General features: G+C 36.2%; 1 long non-coding RNA gene across 1 annotated transcript; it reads left to right on the top strand.

The window, feature by feature from the left end:
• The first annotated feature begins 6345 nt into the window (after positions 1–6345).
• LOC129451162 (uncharacterized) lies at positions 6346–7403 on the top strand. Its single transcript, XR_008646639.2, has 2 exons — positions 6346–6445; positions 7229–7403. It is a non-coding gene; the product is annotated as an uncharacterized lncRNA (long non-coding RNA).
• The last annotated feature ends 431 nt before the right edge of the window (positions 7404–7834 follow it).

The raw sequence follows: 7834 nt of genomic DNA, 5'->3' as shown, positions 1-7834 counted from the left end.
TAGCTCAAAACGGCATCTGAAATGCCCTGAAACAGAGGCTCCTAGAGATGGGTAACAATCTTTTCCTCCAAGCTATTTTGAGCAAACAACTTTTGAAACATGCTTTATGGAACTCATACACCTATTTAACTTGTGGAAAAGCAGTCATAAGATGGGCACTTTAAGAAAATAAACATGATATAGTTTAGAGTGGGCAGAACATGGGTTGTATGCAAAGAGGCTGGTCACTACTTGTTCCTTAATCCAGTATAATAACCTTAGATGACACTGGGAACCATACCCACCTGGGCGGTAGCTGGGAAAGCTGCGGAAGCCCTTTAAGGTTTCATTGGGTGACATGTTACAATATGGAACAATATGCAGAGGGTTTTGCTACATGTCGAGGTCTCTGTGGGGGCTATCTAATGAGACAACACCTGTACAGAGACTGCGGAGGCAACTCTGCTGAGGGAAAAACGTAAGCTAATGACCTAATGACCAGGTTGAGCTGGGTTACTGACCTGCCATCTATTGGGTCATGGTTTTGCGGAGATAGCAGCAATGTATACTGTGATGCGGAAGAGGACAGCCTCCTCTCCAACTGCTGCTGAAGGAATGAAAGCACAACGCTTATCAGGCATCTCCAGGTCATCTCAAAGAAGCATGTCTCGTGGACAGTGCTCAGGCTGAAACAATGCTTTTAGCTACCTCTTGGGGTAAGCCACTTAGAACCTCAGCGTCACGTCCAAAAAACACACGTGGAAATTTCAAAGGTCCAGACGCGGGTGCCATATTGTGCCCCCTCTCTGGGAAAGAAGATACTTCATCAGGGGAATCCACTTGTAAAGTGCACAGTTCAATGAGCACAAATACAAGATTGGTTGTAACCCATCGCTTTTTTGGGTACTATGAAGTAAGGGCTGTAAAACCCCAACCTCATATCGGCTTAAGGGGCCGGCAATATATCAAAGTGAAGTAGATGGGGGGGATGCCAGACATGAATTGCATAGCCGAATCTGATGGGTGCAAATGAACCAGTGCGATGTGGCTGGGTAGCTCTAGACACGCTCCTAGGGACTGTGTGAGTGAAACTAAAGGCACCCCAGGTGTACCCACAGTGGGGCAGCCGAGCAGAGCAGAAGTGATTGCCGGTGTGCACTCTGTGGCTACACAAGTGGAGGATTATGGGCAGCTAGGTTGGAAGGATGGTGGCCCAGCCCTTTTCTCCGACGTCTCAACTGGCTGCGGAGGGGAGGAGAGAGGGGGCCCAGAGGGTTGGTTCCCTGTGGGGAAAGCCCTCACTGTAATTCTTGCGTTTCGAGAGTCAGCGAGATCACTCGAGAGTGACTCCAGATGACACAACGATCGCGAACACCTGGGTGAAATGACGTCCTAAAAAAGACACACACACCTGTGTTCACAAAAGAAAAGTCGCCCCTAAAAAAAGATGCAAATCATCTCATGTAGCTCTTTTAGGGAAATACTCTTTAGTGCTGAGATAGATGAAGCACACAGGGGAGAATGCACTGCATTTGACTTAAAAGAAGAAAACTGCAGAGCCTCTGCTGAAGTGCCGTAACAGCAACAATCTGCAGACACGTTCCCAGAAGCTTATAAAAAGCAGTTTGCTGCTAGGCTTTTGAAGCGAAAATAGTTGATTATGGATTGCACCTGCCTCAGACATTGTAGTGACCCACTGAAAGGGAACCATGGTTTCTATAATGTATACTTGTGAATTTTTTTAACCCATGGGTCTCGCTTTTATGAAATACTTGGCCCTGTACCACTGTATATATTTTTACAACCCACCCCACACCTGTGACCATAAAATGAAAAAAGGCTTTATTTCAGGCTAAAAGTGCTTGGGAACAGCCATTAGATTACATTCCCATGCAAACTGGCAACAACATACTTTTAAGAAAAATAGAAACCAACATGATCATATTAATAACAAGATTATTCCTGACCTTTATTTCTTGCACAACTTGTCTTTCATCTTCACTTTTATTTCTTAGTTTGTCTTGTTGTTGTGGCTGGCAGTGTGAGCTGCTTGGTGCTTTTGTGATGTGAGGACAAAGATTTGGGGACATTTAATTACATTGCACAAGCTACATTGCTATGTAGGCCTTCATATTGTAACATTATCAAAAAACCTTATAAAATATGAACATTTATATTTCCAAAAAATGTATATAGGCTATAGGGAATAGCATGCAACAATTCCTTTTTAAAATTTTGTTTTTAATGACCTGCCCCAACCCACCCTGCAAATAAAATGACAATTTCTCGCGGGTTATGAGATGACCCCCACATCTCTAGAAAGTATGGTATTACTACAGAAAAAGTAGTTTCCTCTCACATTCCTGCCTAAAATGCTCATTATGCAAGTCTTTGTTTCCTTAAGGTCTTTACACACCGGGACGTTTTTCGTGCGCGTTTATCGTCGACGTTTAACGTCACGTTTTTCTGCTTTCACACCCAAACGAATTTTACTGGCGCTGAGCCGAGTGAGGTGCAATTTCACTCCCTGGACATTAGATGGCGCCTAATACAAAACAGATATATGCCGGTACACGGGGCGGCGCTGCGAGACGTTATGCGTCTGTTCTGACACTCACTTGTCACACAGAAGAAGAGAGCCACTTGCGTGTAGTCAATAACCATTCATATACGATTTTTGGTTAACGGGCAAACAAACAAACATGGCTCTTGAATAAATATATAATCTTTGTACAAACAATATCTCCGTGAACTTGAATACATTTTTAAATGAAATCTATTTGATTCGATTCTTTTATCATCAGTTAATATATCAGCATCTCCACATAAAAGTAACTATTTTTGATAGAACTCGTTATATCAAAATTAAAACTCTTTCACAAAATACAAGGTAATGGGTGATCCGATGTGTGTACTTTTAACAAATCTTTTACAAGCACTTTCTCTGTTAACAATTTTCTCAAATTTCCTGCCAAATGTATTGTATTTTGTGATTTGGCTAAAGATTTAAGATCATTTTTACCAATATACTCGTTTTATAGAGGGTGGGTGGGTAGAACAAGGAACCACCATTTTTGTTGTGCCCAAAAATGTTATTACTCCTGCAAATTGGTAAGTGTTGCCTATAAATATAATGATGCAATAATTAGGTATGTAGTTATTACAATAAGAGGTCAACAATACTGATGTACAAATATATGCATAGTGCCAAAATGTCACGTTATTTACAATTCTTTTTTTTTAATCAAACATTTATTTTTGTGAACGAACTGCAGTTTGCAATAACAATCAGAGACATGACAGTAAAATCAAATAAAACAGGATTCAGAAATGTTGGTCCACTCCAGAAAAGTCACAATGACTGTAGTGCAACTGAATGGTAGTGCAAATCAACATTTAGAAATTAGACATTTTCAAATGTATTTCTTAAACGTATAAACACTTAAAATACATAAGTAAAATGGTATATAATAAACATTAATTTGTGTGAACAAGAACTGGCAGAGCTGTAGAGCAAATAAGTCACAATGACAGAAGTCTAAGTGAACTGTAGTGCAAATAAACATATCTATGAAATGTACATGCTCAACTGTATTTCTTGAATGTATAAACATTAAAAAAATAACTAAATATAAATGGTATATAATAAACATCTATAGGTGTGACCCAAAACTGGCAGAGCGGTCCTTCTGTGCTCTTCTTTCTCTCTTCTGTGCTTCGCTTTCAATTTTTTCCCTTTAGCATCTTTTGATAAGAGGTACATCTCCAGAGGTTCGTGTCGGACTGTTTTCTTTTGTTTAGATTGGACCTTGTCACGGCTGGTGCTGGATGATCCTAAAGACGTGCTTGCTGGGGCCTCCTCACTTTTGCTCACATCATTTTAGCAGAAATATTGCTGTGAACACTGTAAAGATAAATTTAGTTTTCATCAGAAACAATCTTTCACACTGAGGGCCATGCCACGATATCCATGAGGTCAATATTTGATTACAAATGTAATTTAGATTCATGGTATTTTATCTGGCTGAACAAATGCAGCAGATGTTACCTAAACACAGAACACAAATTAACCTCATAAAACCCCACCTTTGGTTTGGCTTGCATTTTAGATTTCTCCAAGCTATTTGGGGTTAGGAAGAAGCAATGAATATAATAACCAAATATTTTTCTTTGAACATGAAGCAGTGTAATTGTCCACGTTTGTGTACAACAGGTTCCAGTTACAAACAATGAAATACTATGGTGCAAACAACAAAACATGTGATGGTATGAAGGGAACATGACATGGTATGAAGTGTTCAATGTCAGTGCATTACATATCGTAATGCACCAATAATAATTTTGTATTACTTGCACAGTTATAATGTAGATTTGCACTACTGGTCTGTTCAATACACTACTGGACTGTCTATTTCATACTCCCTGTTCATTTGCACTGCTGGACTACTTGAATTGCATCGTTTGCACCCCTGTGTACTGAATATTAGAATAACTATTCACAATAACTTAAGCCATTGCACTCTTAACTGACTAGTTACAATCCAAATTCATTCATGCACTACTTAAATATTAATTTTTACGTAAAATAAAGTGTATCAAGAGTGTACTTCATGTGTATCTACATACCTTATTCATCTGTAACGTAGTTTGAATCAACTCACTAGTTCACAGTTTAATTACATGAATTAGCTTCTTAATTACATTTAAATTACATAATATTACACGGGGATACGCTATGCAAAATAAAGTGTAAGAGTGTACTTAAATGTACTTCATGTGTTTCTACATACCTTATCCATCTGTAACAAAGTGTGAATCGACTCACTAGTTCACAGTTTAAATACATGAATTAGCTTCTTAATTACATTAAAATTACATACTATTACACGGGGATAAGCTACGTAAAATAAAGTGTATCTATAGTGTAGCAGAGCGACGTGATCTCATTAATTTTAATGGAAACCGGGTGACTTCCAGCGGCACGAGCGAAAGTGACTGTTGGCGACCGTATGGGCGTGTCCAGCGACGCGAGAAAGTTAAGAAAAATTTAACTTTATGCAAATGTCGAGCGAATTTCGGAGCGACAACCAATAAGAATAAAGCAGTGGAGTTCATGTCATCCTTCTCTCGTCAGTTACTGGCATGGATGGTACTCATTTGTTTATGATAAGCAGATTTAGAAATGCTTCATTGAAAGAGACGGGCGACACACAGCGATAACATCGCTGGCTGTCTGAATGTGGCTTTAGCTTATAGCTAACGGTACTGTTAGCCTGTTATATCGACAAATTAATGCACCATTGTTTTGTCAAATATGAAGAGTTTCGTTGCAAAACGAGCAGTGTTGGAAAAAGTTACTTCCAAAGTGTAATACAATTATATATTACAAATTACTGACATTTGAAAGTAATTAGTTACATTACAATATTACTGTCTCTGAACTGTAATGAGTTACACTACTTTGCGTTACTTTTGAGTTACTTTCATCAAAAATTGCAGCTGGGTTGCCGGTAATTTACCGTAGATTTAAATTTATGTTATTTACTGCCAACATTTTGTTCAAAGTTAAATGGACATTTAACATTTACAAGTCTTTGTCTTTACAGAGTAAAAAAAAAACAGCATCAAGCAAAACATTCTGAGAAACAAAATCTGAAGCAAAACCAAGAAAAAGGTTGATGATGATTGAGGCTGTTATTTTATAGTTTTATTCTATAAGGATTATTTTATAATATTTAAAATTTATTTAACTTTGAACAAACTCTTGCCAGTGGATTACATAAATTTAAATCTACGGCAATTACATTGTAATTTCTACGGATTTTTTTACAGTGTATACTTTGTAATGCGTTACTCCCAACACTGAAAACGAGATAAATAAATCATTTTTTTTGTCAAAACATGTTTATTATTATGTTATCATGTTATTATTTTGTTTTATGGTGCTACTTAGCTGTATTTTTTAAGTTATGAAGATTTAAATCAAAACAAACCAACTGCAGTTGAATTGATGTTAATTGGAATGCACAACCAAAAAACAAGATTTCTGACAATTAAAAAAAGTTATCTCGTTTTGCAATGAAACTCTTCATATATTGATGTTTGTATATGTGGTACTAGTTGAAAAAAAGATATGGAAACGGAAGACCCCCCATTTAAATTTTGAGTGTTATATATATTTTTTTGTTCAGAAGAATAAGAACATGATAAAAAGGTAAATTGCCTGAACTGAATTTCTTAAAGTACTTCAGGGACACACCTTTCATTGTAAAAGAGTTCTGCAGTAGCAATATATTTGTATGTGTGCATAGGCGGTCTACATCATACAGACAGCTAGGGGGAGCTCTCGCATAGGTCTGCTTAGTAGTAGTAGCGCTTATATACACAAGTTAATGCAGAGAGCAGATAACAGTGATTCGAGATGCTCCGGGAGAAATTAATCTATCTTGTTTAATATTCTTTGCAGGTAAGATTAATTCGAGTATATAACAAGTTAAAGGTGTCTTTGAATGGTTGTCATTAGTGTTTAACGTTTTGAGTGAGTTTTGAACAACAAAACTGTATTTTAAGTACTCGTGAATGTAATACGAACTGAAGTAACTATCTTGAAAGTTCCTTTTAAAAACAAAGATTGCTATTTCACAGAGAGAGAAAAAATGCAATTATGTTGTTACTTGAATTTTGATGGTAAACAACTATTTGACAGTACCGTGAGTTCAGTAATGCACACGGAGTTCGCGGGTGTCCGCCATTTTGTTTCAAGTGAATGTTGCCATGGTGATAGTGTTAATAATTGAATTGTAAATGAGATCATATGTTTGCGTATGAAACAAGAGTAAAGAAATATGACAGAAAATAACTCATATGATGTTGAGGTTGTTTTGAGCATATAATTAGTGCTTAAATAGACAATTTATGGTTTCTAAAAGAATCTTTAAAAGACAAAAGATAATCTAATGTGAAATGACAATCTAATGTGAATACTGTGAGTCTAAAGAAATGTTAATGTTACTTTTTGGGGTAATTGAGTATGTTCATATGCCTACTTTGGGAAGTTATTTTAATGAAGAGTTCTTTATATATGAGGACATTCTAGTCAAGCTCAAGTTACGTAAAAATATACTTTCTGCTCAGTTGCCATTGTTCTCTTTAGCCAGTAAACTATAGATTTAAAACAGTAAGTCTTAAATAAATGCAATGTCTTAAAATTAAACACTTGTTAATTGAGCTTATTGTCTCTCTTTTTCAGACTACTATAGGCTGAATCAAAACCTGCAAGGCTAAAGTTGATTTTGCGTGAGAAAGATGTTGAAAACTCTGAATAATCTTGGCATTCTTCAATGAGTAATTGTTCCATTTTTATGCAAATAGTGTACTCTATGAATTCTGTGAATAAACAAATATTTAAATATATTTATAACATTTTATTTGACTGTTTTAATCAGCTTTTATTTAATTGGAAACATTTATTTCAAAAAAATAATTTTGGATATGTTATCAGCTGAAGTCATCTATTCCCAAAATAGCACTCTTTAAGTTAACAAATTATAAACAAACTTGAAGTATACTGGTCACTGGTCTAGCTGCAGGTATGTTAAAGTATACAAAACGTAATGTACTTACCATATTAATTTTTACCAGGGTAGTTTTAAGAATTTTGGATTAGCCAAAAAATATAGATCTATAAAATGCGTGCAAACAATCTATTCAAGGTATACTGAGTGTATGTTTGCAAGACACTCATAATACATTTGTATTGTACGTTTAACAAAAATTAAACACAAAAATAAACTCTAAATTCACTTATCAAGCATGCATTTAGCACAAACAGCCATATGCTTAAATTGTACTAAGT

Source organism: Misgurnus anguillicaudatus, chromosome 9 (assembly GCF_027580225.2).
Source record: "Misgurnus anguillicaudatus chromosome 9, ASM2758022v2, whole genome shotgun sequence".
NCBI lineage: Eukaryota > Metazoa > Chordata > Actinopteri > Cypriniformes > Cobitidae > Misgurnus > Misgurnus anguillicaudatus.
This window is presented reverse-complemented; position numbering and strand designations above follow the sequence as displayed.